General features: G+C 34.1%; 1 protein-coding gene across 2 annotated transcripts in view; it reads left to right on the plus strand.

Moving 5' to 3' along the window:
• The window catches only part of CDH19 (cadherin 19), a 118690-nt gene that overhangs the window by 46697 nt on the left and 55811 nt on the right, over positions 1 to 16182 (plus strand). The window contains exon 1 of one of the 2 annotated variants that reach the window (XM_015619671.3): positions 3566 to 3877. The exons of the other annotated variant lie outside the window; for it this stretch is intronic. The gene's annotated coding sequence lies outside the window, so the exon portion shown is untranslated. Of the gene's footprint in view, positions 1 to 3565; positions 3878 to 16182 lie in introns of those variants that run through there. 2 annotated transcript variants of the gene reach the window in all.

The raw sequence follows: 16182 nt of genomic DNA on the forward strand, positions 1-16182 counted from the left end.
CAGTGTTGAGTCTCCAGAGATACAGATATTATGAATGGTTTCACTGCTATTGTGAGTAATAAAACTCCTGCTATTTTCACAGCACTTCCACTTTCCAGAAGTGCTGTGCTGGCTAGATACTTATCCTGGAGTAATTCTCCTTAGCCTAATGAAAATTCTAAATACAAATGCCAAACACAAAAGGCATGATTTGCATGGAGGTAATATGGGAGAGTCAACCCTCCTGAAATCATGGATTCTATCCCTCTCCCGTCCACGCTTCCTTTTCTTCACTGAATAAACTCAACTTACTCTGATATTAAGATAGTGAGTGAACCCAAGAAAATGAAATCTTATGAGATTGGTCCAATGAAGTAAATGTCAAAGAGTGTATCTCCTTAAATGAAAAATAACCCCTTTAAAAATTATTTACTAGGTTCTTTTTAAAAAAAAAAAAACCGAACAGTTCTCTTGGGTTTTTCCATCTTTATTTTCTGTTTAATTTCTGGAAAATGGAGTATATTTTCTTTAAAAAAAAAAAAAAAAAAATAAAGGGAATTAACTCTATTAGAGTGTTAAGACTGTCTCTTCAAGTAATTTTAGCATGTAGAGATATATCTATAAAATATGATTGATCACTATATTTCAGGTTTATATTTAAAAGAAGTTAATAAATATAATGTTATACTTGGCTGATCAGTAACCGTGTTTTAAATTATTTAGACATTTAAATTCCAAATTTATTATGCTCTTACATCTAAGCAAACCCTAATTTAAGCTCTAGGTTTTGGATAGATAAAATTCCTATTTTAAATTACAGTAAAGACAGTAAAATAAAATACTTCAAACAGTTTAATTGGACTTTTTAGTCCTCATTGTCTCTATAACAACTAATTTGTTTATTTAGGTAATAAAAAGTTCACTCAACTCCTCCAAACCTCCTGAAAGTTTTGCTCAGTTGTTGGGTAAAGTTATCTTGCTGAACTTTCCCATATTGCTGAGGGTCCTTTCTGCCAGAAATATCATGGTCTGTAAGATCAGGAAAGAACTAACAGGGTAAAAGTTTTCTTTCACAGATGACAGTCCAAATTATTTCCTCTCTATGTTAAAATCAAAAATCTGCTGATCATTAACAGGTGCCTACATAAAGAGAAGCAGAGATGGTTTATCATATGAGAATGCTGTACTGGGGATTAGCATCTGTTTTCTTCTGAGAAAAATTTTCTCATAATTGTGTGAATTATCCTTCATTTGGCTTCTTTATTTTTAAGGTGCAGTCTTTATGAGTAATTTTAATTTTTTTCCTTATAGCTGCATATTATCTTCACCTTATCAAAAACCTGGCCATTGTTCTGGCCAGTTCCCTTCATCAGTTTTTCAACAAGCATTTCCAAGAAACTTCCCCTTTTGTGTCTGTTTATGTTTGTTTAGTATGGCACATCTTGCTTACATTACATCCTATGATGAGATCCAGCATTCTCATGTAAATAAGTAAAAAAAAAATCTCAAGTAAATAAGAATATCTTGTTTATCAGCTGCCAGCAACAGGTTTGCCCCTTTCTTACATCTCTGTCCAGTTAATTCTGCTTTGGTGAATGAAATGTCACCTCTTCTTTGTTAGTAGAAAGTCAGCGAGAAGCATAGCTCATAAAATAGCTGTTTATTTCTAGGTGATAAGTGGTAATGTATCTCTGAATTCCAATTACATTTCTTCAGTTTCCACAGAGCTTAGGAGAGTGTCTGTCTCCTCTTCACTTTTTTCTGGTTTGCTCTACCTCAATCTGTACCGAGCTGATGTCAGATCATGAATAAACAATAAGAAGTAACCATTCTCACTAAATATCAGCTCTCAGCAAACATTCCTGTTTCCTAAAACAAGCAAACAAAAAAGCAAGCAGAACACAAAGCATGATAAAATATGTAGAAGATATGAAAATTTGATCTTAGTTAATTTTAATTCCCTTACTCAAACCTAACGTCAAGATTTAGACAAATCAGGCTTTGTCTAGCAAAATATGTTTGAGGTAAGAGTAGCAGAAATAAATATCTGTCAGCTTGTTTTTGGTATATAATTTCATAAATAATTAAATTATGTGTACTAGGAACACAGTATTGTCAAAGAACCTTAAACTGCATAACATAATGATGTTTGCTTTATTTGAGAAGAAAATATTAGCTGAACTCTCCACTTCTTAAAGCTAAAACTATATATAAGTTGATGAACTGTGTTCATTTCCAGCCTGATACAGAAATTGTGTTACTTCTTCTAAAGTTGTTAGGATGAGACAATCCTGAACTTGTCAGGAAATCATCCTCAAAAGACTCACAAGTGATTCTGAATAATCTTACAAAAAATCCATCTGCTCAGATAATTTACATCGTACTTTCCTATAGAGAACAAGTCTTTCTGACTCTGTCAGGATGAACATGATGGGTGGACAGTTTTTCTGTGTTACTTGAACCCCATCCAATCCAAGTTTTAAAGCCTGTGATATTGGGGGGGTTATGTTTATTCAATAGAAGTCAATTTGACCTTGATATCTAGATGTAAATATTGTAAACAGGGATTCGGTGTTAGCCAAGGCACCAGACTCCACATCTGAATCAATCAGAATTGTTCCCTCTGCAGATCATGGTTTCATCATGTTGTTTTACAGCATTACCCATGTAAAGAGTCACATTTCCTCATTTGCAATCTCTCATGTTCTGCCCAGGAAATTCCTGAATATCTGACTAAGATCTTCATAGCTGGCTGTCATTTATTATAAAAAAGGTACAATATATGTTATGGAAGTACATTCAAGTAGTTTTCCATTTCCACATAGAAACATTAAATTTTCTGAGACTGTATGATGAAGAAGATAAAGGGAAAAAGCTCTTTTCTCGGCTTGGAGCATTTTTAGTTTTATCATTAACAGGACACATTATGTCTGAAAAAAATATCATTATTAATTTTTTTTTACATTTAGGACTTCTCAGAAATCATCTTGGCCAGTAACTATAACTGATGTAGCACTAGACTCTAAATTATCCCACCATAAACGTGTCTTTCATAATAATTACTGAAGTGTTACTGGAACACACAGTTCCTGTTTTTTCACCAAATATCCTCTTTTTTTTTTAATGGCACAATGAATATTTGAATTATTGCTCAAAATTTCCTAAATTGACTTAAAATAAAAGTTGATGTCTATAAAAAATTATAACCTGTTGTATAATTATTATACAATATTTTTAGGGGAGTTTTGTGGGTAAAAGTTGGTAAAGAGATAAACCGATATCTTGAGCATGTGTTTTTATTTTTTGCGTGAAGATTTTATGATTCTTGAAACTAAATTATTTGGTGGAAAAAAAATGTCCAGAGGGCAAACCCCAGACTATAAAAACTCTTTTCTTTGACTAACTTTTGTGAGTGCTCTAAATTGACCACTTTTTTCCCTGACTAATCTCTAAACAGAGGGCATATCCCTTTCACTTGCAAAATGTTCTCACACAAAATGAATTACCTTCCCACCACTCTGGTTACTTGCCAAGGAGTACTTTATTTTTCCACTAGGAAGAAGAAAATCAGCTTGTATTTTTCTTGCTAGAGCCTTCTGCATTTTAATTCTGGACTCTGAATGAACATCAGAGAGGCTTTATGATGTTTCACACAAAAGTGCCTGTGTTCATAGTTTTACTCAAGGCACCCAAAATAGCATGCAGTAAGCAGTGTCATACTGTGAGTTTCCAAAAGTAAAAAGCAGAACTGACTTATACTGGCAGGAAGCTGTAAGTCCTAGAGCTTTCTGAGGATCTGTGGAGTAAAACAGAACTGCTTACTTCTCTGCATCCCATGTTTCATGCAACTTTTGCAATACCCATTCCTTTATGCCTAGAAGGCCCAAAAGTCACACAGGTAAGAGATATCTGGTTTTTTAATTTTTATTATTTTTTATATTCTAAAATCAAACTTAAAACATTTACCTGAGTGCATCCAGTGCAAAAGCCACAAAAGGCAGTGACAAACCCAGAAGTCAGTTAAAATGTTTAGAAAGAGAATCTGCTTTGTTGTTTAGTCAGTCAACTGTCTAACTTCTATATCTGTGAAATTTCAAATTTCTAAATTGTATTTACCAGAGGGAATACTCACTATGCTTGTTTGGTGTTCAACTTGAACTTTAAAATCTTCATGCTGACTTTCAGTCCATTTTTGTAAGACCCCCAGCTCTGTCACAATACTTGTGATTTCTTCAGCTTCACTTATGCAAGTGGTGGTCATGAATGTGTGCTTACAGTTCCTGAGGGTGACATCAAAAGTGAAAATTTTCTTGTTTTAAAGGAACAGTAGGAAATACTCCCTCTCTTGTTACTCTTTACTGTAACAGAAATCATATCTTTTCTTATTTTCATTCACATTTCTATTCCCATTTCTCTTTATAATCCCCCAACTAGTAACTGCATGCAGTCTTTCAGACCACTGAAAATGTGTGCCTCTATTTTTGTCAGGTCTCAAGTGTGAAATGGCAATTTCTTAATAAATGAGTTTTCAAAGAACATTAAACTATATACATCGAAAAATTATTTGTATTGCATGTTTCTTTTGTAACACTTCTATTAGAAGGTATAGATACAATCTATTTTTGAAGCTCAGATTTTTCAAGTAGACTGTAGCCAAAAAACGTCCAGTAGAATGTAGCCCAGAGATATTTAATAGTTGTTGGTTGTTATTAAAATACTGTGTGTCTGTCAACTCGCTGGTTTCTGCAAATTGTTTTGCCATGAAAGTGGTGGGAATTACACAGTTTTGGATTATAACATTGTTTTTTAATAGACTGTTACTTAGAATCACTTGTGGTTGCAAAAGTACTCCAGATAAACTAGTTTTATTTTACACCTGGATAAATTTGCACTAAGGTGCAAAAATTGATCTGTGCACTCATTTTTAGCAGTTATAAAGATACATTTCAATGTTCAACATTTTTCTGTTGGAAGTGTTGAACCAAGCACTTACATAAAATGAATATAGGACTGTAAGTAGAGTTCAGACTTTCTGCATTTTTACAGAATAAAAAATGCATCAGTGAAAGAGCTGGAGAAAATCTATTCTTGGAATTATTTTTAGGTAATGGAGAGAGGATGAAAGAGGGCCTTGCTCACACAATACTCTAAGAAAAGCAGTTTCAAATTAAAGAACAAAGTCACAAATCTACTATGGAAAGCTACACGTATTTAGAAGTAAAATGTAACTACTTTTACCTAGTGTAAGGTAATTTATGAAATTATAATGCACACTACATTCAAAACTGAAAAATGTATAGTATCTTAACAATGAAGTCTATATACTTCTTTCATGTTTCAGAATGTTTTACAATTACTGATATGAAGTAATTTTCAGACAATATCAGCACAATTTGATATTGAAATAAGAAAACAATGTTATATGCTATACAGGCATATTTTAATGATGTCTGTGGTTTAAGCTACTTTTTGCTTTTCATCGTTACTGTTTGGTTTATTTGCTTTGATACTTTATGATTCTTTTGGGTGAAATTTCTATTGTGTAGCCTTTGCATCATGTCTTCTAAAAATATACTTGGAATCTTGTTTAGTTAATCAGGAAGATTTGGGTATTTCTTAAATGAGTTTAATTTATACAGTAATTGTGCCAACAGATCTAAAAACATAACAAATAATACTGAATTAAAATATTACATCCTTTTTAAGTGAAAACCATTATTTTATTTTTACTTTGTAAGTCATACAAAGTTTTGGTTTCTACCACAGGCATTAGAGATAGGTTCCATCACGGTCCCTTAACTTATTTCTATTTCAACAGTGTTCCGACCCTTTTGATGCTAAAGGGAGTGAGGTGTAACACAATGTTTTTCTTGTTATTATCCTTCCAATTTTCTTTATCCAACAACATATTTGTTTCTGAAATGGATAAATTAAAAGGCCAGAGTGTGTCTATGGTCATCTCAGCTATCCTGGTTTTCCTGGATCCATTGTGGACCCTGTTAAGCAGACCGTGCACGGCTCCATTACAAAGGAAGTTGATGTGGATCAAGGCCACACGAGACAGACCAGGGGCCATAATTCTGCTTTGGATACACAAGTCAAGGTCTCTTCTTCGCTTGTGCACTGCCCTGAGCACAAAAGAAATTGCAGTTGCTGCTGCTGACAAGATGTAGCTGTTAACAATATTTGCAAAAGAACATTTCTGCCAGGCTTTCTATTAGGGACACAAACATAGTGAAATCCCTGCCAGTGGAAAGTGGTATTAAATTAAAATCTATCAGTCTCAGGCCACTGACCTAACTGTTAAAGCAAACTCCTTTTGAGACAACATAATTAAGGAAAAAGGGATATTTAATTACCATAAAAGTAGAAAAAAAAGGAAGTAAAACCTCAGTAAAAGACTTTGTATCTGCAAATAAAGTACTTGAAATAAAAATATGATACCTGAAGATTGCTAATGGTATTTTGAGGGAGAACTATACCACATGTATTCTGATACAATGTTAAATTTATGGAGGGAAAACTCTTTTTTGCATTGGCACTGTATATATATATTTTATAACTAGTGAATGACAGTTGTTGCAACCTTAAGATTGTTAGCTAAACATTAGAGGAAGTGTAAGATGTTATTTAACATTTTACTTTTTACACATAATTTTGACACCTTGGAAGTCAAAAGACATCCTAGTAGAGTAAATTATAAAATGTAAGTAACAAAAGAATAACTGAATTGTGTGACTGAATACTATCTTTATGTATTTAATGTGATTAAAATCTAACCAAGTCTGCAAAACACATCTGCAAAATTTCTCAGCATTTTACAGATCTTTTAGACAGTGTTAAATAAAACATAAAATTAAAGTCCTTAAAGTTTTATTTTGCTTAAAAAAAATCTGTTTAAGACTGGGTTTACAAGCATATTAAACAATAACAGATATGACTATTATATTAAAAAATATTTCAAATGCTCTGTGCTCATTGTCATGCAGCATAAAGAATGTTTGGGGCTTTTCATTGTTAGCATTTGTATAGTGTAGTCAACATGATTAGTTTTCTTTAAGTATCAAGATTACAAAAATTAAAAGGGTTTTAAAGAGACAATGATTGTCAAATGGTAAAGGCACTGTGGTTACACACTCCTTTCCTTGTAGAGAACCTTTTCAGAATGGTGAATAGGATACCTAGGGTATACAGAGAATATTAAACTCCTGTGATTCATACATTTAGGTGGGATAATCCAATCTGTCAAAACTGCTTAGGAAAAAAGAGAGGATCAAAAAGCTTTGAAAATAAAGCTATATTTATTTACCATCTCTTTAACAATTTTAAATTGTTAAATGAGATCTATATATCCTAAGCAGAATTGATCAGGAGATGGAACAAAGATCTATAGATGATCTTGCTTTGTAAATAGATTTTGATTCACTGGATGTGGTCACAAGTGAACAGAACTCACTCCCTTGGAGTTATATCCACTCCAAGGGTAAGATTGAACATGGGATCCAAAACCAAAAGAGATATGACTCCTTGTTAAGTCATTTTTCTGTGATTTCCTGATGATTTGAAGCACTCTGAAAATTTCAAAAAATCTGCCAACAAACTTCATAAACAAAATCATAACACACCAGCTTGAAAGAATTTATATCACCCAAAATACTCTAAATCTGAATCTTTTTTAGACATTTACTGAAAATAGCCATACAACACACATGCTGTTACACAAGCCCATGCTCTGAGTTACATGTTGGCATCAGCTCATACATGCAAACTGGTCGAGAAGCTCCCTAGTGCCTTGATGTGTTGTCATGTATTTTTGAGGACATGGAAACAAACAAAAGTTAAGAGCAGTCCTAACTTTGCTTGACTTTTTCCCTTTTATCCATGACATTTGAAGCAATATGAAATTAATTTTTTTTTTCTTTTCTAAAAGGAGTGAATTCTTTCTTTCTTTCATACTTTGGGTGAAAAACACAAAAAGAGGTCATTGTCCAAGGGTCGATGAGCCATAACAATTTGTCACACTCAAGAAGTCATTTCCAGGCACTTCAGCGTCCCATGGATCCTGCAGAAAAAATCAGGAATATAAAAGAGAGGAGGGCATGTGCCAACATGATGCAAACTATAAACCTTCCATCTTTGCTAACAAATTAGAAAACAGTGCTCCTTTCACTTACTGTGAACTGTGCCCAGTTCAACAGCTGATTTCTCACTCTCTTCATGAGATGCAGAGAGTTGTTGGGGAACATTAAGGGCACTGCTAGTGCTGTTTTTATGTACCATTGTGATGTATATTGACTAGGCCAAAATTTACCCTTAACAGTAATTCCCAGTAGTAGAAGAGCTAGAATGATTTATGCTACTTTATATCTCATGAGATACTCCTGGAAAATAAAAAGATGTTTCCAGACAAATTAAGACGACAACTAGTCTTACAGAACGAAAATGTGGTAAGTGTATTGGTTTTCCCCTAACATCAAATTTAACACATAAATTGAATTGGTTTCAAATGCCAGGTTATTAGATAGCTGACATACATGGCTATTTCCATAAAAGACTGACCCAGAAAATGTATAAATAGCGTTTGGAAATGTCACAGAGAGATAAACTGTGATGATTGTTTGGCTTCTCATATGCACCCTTTCAGGGGTGTGCAAATGCTACAAAATTAGACCAATTTTCTGGTGCCTCACATGTCATTTCCTTCTACTCAATTCTTTATCTCACCTATTTTGTTAAGCGATCATATTATGGAAAAAGTTTTTCCCACTTAAAGATAACAAGAAAACAGAGCCTGGACACAAAGACTGCCACAGCATAAGGCAAATTTGACAGTGTGCAGAATAAATGGGCCCAGTTACATTGAGCCTGAACATTTTAATCAGGGCTATATGAGATTTTATGTGAGACACTATGCCCCTGGCCTGCAGCCTGCAGCAGTGGCAGTGACACTGTCCTCCAGGAGGAAGTTCAGACAGGTCCACAGGGCAGTCTGCACCACATGGTGCACAACATTGGATGTGTGTCTGATTCCCTCTTTGAGTGCTCCCACATGTACACAAAGAGTTCTCCTCACATACTCTGGGCTCCCTCCCCCATGTAACTCTCTGAGCAACCCCTGGCCCAGCGACTATTAATGCCAGCGGTGGATATCTGGCAGGGATGCCCCATTCAAACACTCAGCACCCTCCACCAGCCCATGACTGTGGCTCTAGCTGGGCTTTTTGGAGTTTTTCTCCTCTGCAGGCAGCTCCTGCACAGCTGCACCACAAACTGCTTACAGTGGGAACCCAAGACACTCTCAGGTGACAGTCCCAGACTGGACCATGAAGCATCCTCACTTGATAGGCAGAGCTAGTTAGTTCCACCACCACCATTTGAAGGACCCAGACTGAGTCCTTCAGATGTAACTGAGTGCTCTTAGCAACCCATCACTAACAAAAAACCCAAGTTTCGATTATACCAAGTCCTTAAAGATCAAACTTAAGAATTAATTAACCTAAACCCCCAAATAATTAAGTATTAAAAAAAGAGAAAGTATTCTCAGTAGATAATATTGCTTATTTTCCCCAAAATGAACTGGTTCTATGAGAAGAGAAGAAAATTTAAAGCAAGAACTTACTCCCAAATGTAGTGTCTACAAGCACGGTATTGTTGCACACATGAAACATTCCAAAAAAACTCTGAAATATAAATTTATATTCACATTTGCCATCTATATTACACAAACTGCAAAAATAAATAATTCAGAGAAGTGAATAACTGTTAAGTTGTCATAAATAATGTATTTTTTGCTTTTTTTTCTCCATTGGGTTTTGTAGTGTAGTTTGCCTGTTTATTCCTCTTTTCTTAATTTTTTTTTTCCCCTGATAGATAGCCTCTTCAGAATAATAGCTGATTTCCAAGTGGAGAAATACTGCTTAAGTCTGAGCTACTACAATCTGATTCAGCCCATTTTGTTTCAAATGAAAACTAGACAGCACAGCAAAAACTGTTGCATCATAAAAATGATAGAGTGTATTCCTGAGTATTACTAATCATAAATGTCAAAGGAAGTAAAAAGCACACTATTTCAGTAGGATATCTGAAGATAAACTCTCTTGGAACAATTTCAGTGGCCTTCCACTGGCAGCAGCTTTAGATTTCTAGGAAATCATAGTTGTTGCCCGTAGACTTTATTTTTCTATGTCTGGCTATGTCAGAGCAATGCTCGCTATACCCAAACCAAGGAAATGAGGTGATCCTATGGGCAGATATAGCAGAACCTATTGGAGAATGAATTAATGTCAGTGAAAGACTGAATTCATATTTACCTCTAATGCATGGAAAACGAGATAATTTAAATGTATGTGTGACAAAATCACTATAAAGTGATGTAATAAAACTTTGTTCTGTTTTGATGTTTTTTCATATCCCAAAGAGATATGTTTTTTTTTTCTTTCTTCATGACATAGTGGTTAGGATTTATATGTTAGTATGATACCATAATACTCTGATCATATTGATCATAAATCTTAGTAATCATATAGAGTAAAAACTTTCTGGAAATCAGCTGCATTAAACAGGGATTAAAATATGCGAGAAAAAGTTTTTTGAAGTTTTTTGTTTATTTTGTTTTTATTACTCTGGGAAAAAAGAAGAAATATCAACTTCTTTGGATAACATGATTCCTTTCATTCAATCTAGAAAAAAAATTGTTTAAATAAAAAGGGCTTATATTACATTACAATTCAAAGTAGTTTGCACCAAGATGATAAATAGCATATTTGTTAAGATTTTTAAACATTATTTTAAACTAGTTAATCTATGAAACAACTTTGTTCTGGTCTAATTTCCCTTACTGTAATCATATTTTGCTACCTGAAATGAAAACATTCTTAATAGAGGAAAATGTGACCTGCCTGTAGACGTCTTTAAGTAATTTATTACCTTAGGTTAATTGCCAAGATTCTCTCTGGACAGAAAGGTGGTCTTGTAGACTCCAAATGCTGCTTACCTTTCTTACAATGCTGTAAAGCACAGAAACTTTTTCCATTGACTGTTTAGGGAGGCTGCATAAGACATTACACTAAGTCTTTAATTTTCAGGTGTTTAAATTAATAAATGACATTTCAAGAAAGCATGGGAGCCTCAGGCTTTGTATTATTAAAAAGCAAAAATGTTTTCCATGCCATAAAAAGTAAACACTCACATTAAAAAGACTAGATAAACTCTTAGGTTATTACCAGGCCTATAATATCTATAAGTTCACAATAAACACTGCACTATTTCATCTTGTAGTCACTATTTTTCAATAAAAGAATTTTATTCTATATTATGTTCCATTCTTCTGGTGACAAAATTAATTTTATACCTCATTTAGCAGCTGTGTTTAGCAGACAATGATTCTAGGAGAAGAAACTATTTACACAAATACTACTAATAAAGGTAAATAATAAAATAATAAAAAGGTAACAAGGAAAGCCAAAAAGAGGGGGAAAAAAGCAAAATAAGACATTTTGACCAAGGCTCTGCTAGATCTTGTTAAAATGACAGTGGGTACTGAGGAGAAGCATGGGATGTTTTTTACTTGGCAGAAACTGTGAATAAGTTTGATTTAACTGAGGCTGAGAGGCTGCAAATTGATTTCTTGATTCATTTAGGACACAGTCAGGGGCAGCATATAGAAAACCCTGGAGAGAAGAGGACAAGCATTATTGTTTCCTTCCTTAATAGGTGTAAAAGGTTGGAACTCTGTCAAGTGGCAGCAAGTTCATCTGTGCGAAACACCCTGCAAGGTATTTGCCCATCAGACACATCGATTGCTTGATGCGAGGCTGAACCATGGGTGACAGCCTCAGCAGCCACGGGTGGCTCCCTGCCTCCCAGAGCTGGGGGAAGGAAATAACCGGGGATAACTGGGGATAACCGGGGATAACCGGGGATAACCGGGGATAACCGGGGATAACCGGGATGCTGAGCCAGCCCAGCCCTACTGCCAGTCACACCGCTGAGCTCAGGCGCTCAGCCCGCCGCCGCGCAGCTGACAAACCACAGCGGAGGGGGTTATCAGTCACTGCCTGCTCTGGCTTGCCCAGGGCTGCTTCGTGAACTTAAGAATCAGTTAAAGATTAGTTTGAAATTACTTCACAATTAATGAAAACTCAGTTTTTTTAAAAAAAATAAATAATCAAATTTAAATTCATATATTCTCACATCTCTCTCTCAAGGGAGGAAATAAATTCAAAGAAAACAAGTTTTGAAAAACTGAGATGCTAAACTACATGTTTTTCACACAGAAAACCCACAATTTTTATTTTTAAATTTCAAGATAATTCCAATAAAAAATGGTCATAAAATACCACTGAAACAATTTTCTCTATTAAAAATATTAATTAATGTATCTGGCACTGAAGACACAAAACCTTAAAGACTTTAGGAGGGCATACCTCACTAGTAATTTTTTTAGGTATTCAGGTCTATCCCAATAGGCAGCTAGTTATTGATATATAATAATAGTTTACTACTATTTACCATTTTAAAAAAACTTAAATATATATGTATAAAAGATAAGCAAATTGATAGCATTTCTGTTAAATCACATACAAGCTCCCCAGTTTGCAAACATAAATTGGAGTTGGTTTTGGTCATTTAAGGGCTACAACCTGCATGTACAGTGATGTTAATGCTGTGTTTAAAAACATCCCTTCTAGTGTTAGAAGCTATTTTCTACTTTGGACTTCTGAACTGCTTTTAAAATTTAGAATATTTCTGTATAGATGTTTATATGTTCATGATTTGTGTTTCAATAGTCATAACACACTCTAACTCTTCCATTTCTATAACTGTGATAAAGAAAACAGGTCACATTTATAGCAGGGGAATTTTTTTGTATGGTTTCAGATGGGTTTGCCATTTTCTGATCGCAGTATACACAAGAACTTCATATACCTATAGAGTCCAATTTATTCAATTGAATTCAACCTAGCAGTAAACACAACCTATAGAATTCAATTTATTCCATTGAATTCAACCCAGTCAAAAACCTCTTTCTATAAAGAAAGAGAAAATCAAGAAGGATCTTAGTTATCAGATGGATACATGACTTCAAGTTCATCTTATTTTGTGATATTTGTATTTCACTTAGGAAAATGTGCTAAAGCAATAAAAATATATATTACCTTGAAATAATAATTTGGTTTCGGTTCTTTTGATCCCTCTGTTTCCTCAGCAGAAGTAAATCCCATGGTTTTGGTGATATTGTACAGGCATTCTAAAGAGGAATGAGTGTTTGGATTTATATGTAATAATGTTGGAAGTAGTGCTTAGACCTTATATTAAAATGCTCAACAAACTCAACAATGTACAAGAAAAAGTTCTGTGACAAGAGATTAACCTTAGCCTTCAAAAAAAAGCATCTTTGCGAAGGAGTTGAAACCATAAAACCTGCTGTAAGCATGAGAGTCACTCTCCTACCTTATCAGGAATTTTCTTACTTCAAACCTACTCTCCTATTGTGCAAGTAGTAAATAACCTGGCAAGAAAAAAAAAAAAAAAAAGAAAAAGCTTTTTAGTTTGTTTGCAGTTTTTTTCTTGTAGTTTGTTCAACTCACAACATAAATTTTTCCATTCAAAGAACAAAAGGGGCTGACCAGGGGCAGCAGAAATACCTGGTGTAAGAAGAGAGGGAAAAGGCAGACTACTGAAAACAGCTGTTAAAGTATAAGGTATAAACTAGAAACTATTCTTTAAGAAGATGGCAGAAGACCAACATAGTCCTGTGATGGGATAAAAAGGGAGCTCTTAAAATTCGTTTATCATTAAGCACAATTCCCCCCCTGAATTCCCAGTATAGAAAAATGTTCTACTGAGAGCCAATGGAAGTGCTCTTCAAGGTGAAGTGCTTTCATTACAGATGAATTATGCGCCCTGTGTATTGAATCAGTTGCTGTTTCCACAAAGATTATGAATCCAAATAGACTGTACTGGAAGAATCCTGATAATAGATCATATTTTACTTTAAAGCTGCCTTTTCACAAAGCCTGCTTGGTCTCTACTTGATCCTAGCTGCAAATAGTTCAGCATCCAATTTGCTCTCAGAATCTGAAAAAAAAATCAAGTCGTGTGATCCACACATAAGGATGCCCACCTCATTTTTCTCTTTATATGAGCTAGCTGTATTTTTATGAGATATTTTTTCCTTATTCTATTTCACAGAGAAAGATAATCCATTGAAAAAATTTAGATAATGTTATTAACTTGGAGATTTTCAACTTTGAAACAGCTCAGAGTTCAATCATTTGCTCAAGGTAAAATGTTTTCTTCAAGCATGTTTCAATTTTAAGCTGTAGCACTTCCATATAAACTTATTTTAAATATTGTTGTAATTTTAAATTTTAAATTGTTGCTGTATTTTAAATATTTGCATTCTGTAAAAGTCATTGAATATCAAGTGAAGGAAATGGCAAGATGTCCTAAAAGACAAGTTCAGCTGATATAAAATCCTTTATGTATTCCCTGTTCTAGCTGGCGTGTTACCTCTTTTCTCTTGGAGGTTGTGTGTGAATGCTTCATACATTTCTCTCTTTTAGTTTTACCTAATCCTTCTTTACACTGTTTCAGCAACGGGTAGAATCAACACGCTAGATTTATTCATTACTCTACAGAGAAGAGCTTATTTTAATGTTCTACTAAGAAAACTTGAAACCCTTGTATTTATTTGTTAGGAAAATGACACTTTCTATCCAGTGGGGATTTTTGGTTTTGTTTTCACATTGCTATGCTGGCTCTCTTAGCATGGATAATGGCCCTGGCCCTTTCCCAAAGAGGAGGATTTCTGTGCTGTGTTTAAGATTTCATAGCACCATGCCAATACCCTGTCCCTGTTTCTGTTCCTTTGATACTGCACAGAGAAGGTGAAATAGTACAATAACATAATCAGCATTAGAGATGTATATTTGGACTCATATTTCAGTTAGGGGCAAGGAGGTCACAAAAGTAATTTGAAGGAAAATGAGAGTGAAAATGTACAGAATTTACTTTCCTGGCTGACAGGAATTGGCAGTAATAGCAAGAACTCAGGACTAAAATATTGTTATTGCCCTTTTGTTTACATGTTTCTCTCTAGCAAAATTGTGAGACCAGGGAGTAATCCCAGTTTATCTCCACTTGAATTTTCAGCCAGTTGTCTAGATACCTTAACCTGGTTTTTGGTGAAACAAAGCCCTAGTGAAATTATGAAGCACTACTAAATGAAGTTTCAACACAAATTTAATAAGCATATACCATATTTTGCAAATATCCTCCATTCTTTACATGGTATATATGATGGCCTTTGTGAAAGTAGTGAATTGGAGACTAGGTTCCTGAGGGTGACCTTCTAATTCTGAGTATCCAGAGGACAGATAATTTCATTAAAATTAATAATTACAGTGGAAGGCTAACTAGGCTGCAACACATACACTACAAAGTCCATATGCTCCCTAGCAGGATTTGAGAGAAAAAAAAAATACAAAAAATACATGACCAAAAGAAAACCAAAACCCAAAGATAGATATAGATATAGATATAGATATAGATATAGATATAGATATAGATATAGATATAGATATAGATATAGATATAGATATAGATATAGATATANAGATATAGATATAGATATAGATATAGATATAGATATAGATATAGATATAGATATAGATATAGATATAGATATAGATATAGATATAGATAGATAGATATAGATATAGATATAGATATAGATATAGATAGATATAGATATAGATATAGATATAGATATAGATAGATATAGATAGATAGTTCAGAATTAGAGGGCATTTTCTAATAAAAAAAGAATATTTTCTGTAAAAGACCCCTAAAAACTCAAGACTATGCTGAATAGGATGTTGGAAAAAGGAGATGAGAGCAAACCTATCATTAAGGCAACTGCTATGGAATCTCACAGCTCATGAGAACTTCCTGAACAAAGCAAAACTTACCTAAAATCACAAAAAAAATCCCCAACCCTTCTGTTATCACATGGAGCAACAAAGAAATTTATGATAGTGGCATATCTATCTGGTCCCAGTTTTCTTTGATTACATGTAAGAATTTCTTTTTATTTGTCTGAATAGTTTTTCATGTCCTGTTGCCTTCCATGCCATTTATCTATAGTTTACAAGTCATGAGCAGGAAACTACAAAAGGACCCAAAACAGTGGAACGATAG

This window comes from Parus major, chromosome 2 (assembly GCF_001522545.3).
Source record: "Parus major isolate Abel chromosome 2, Parus_major1.1, whole genome shotgun sequence".
NCBI lineage: Eukaryota > Metazoa > Chordata > Aves > Passeriformes > Paridae > Parus > Parus major.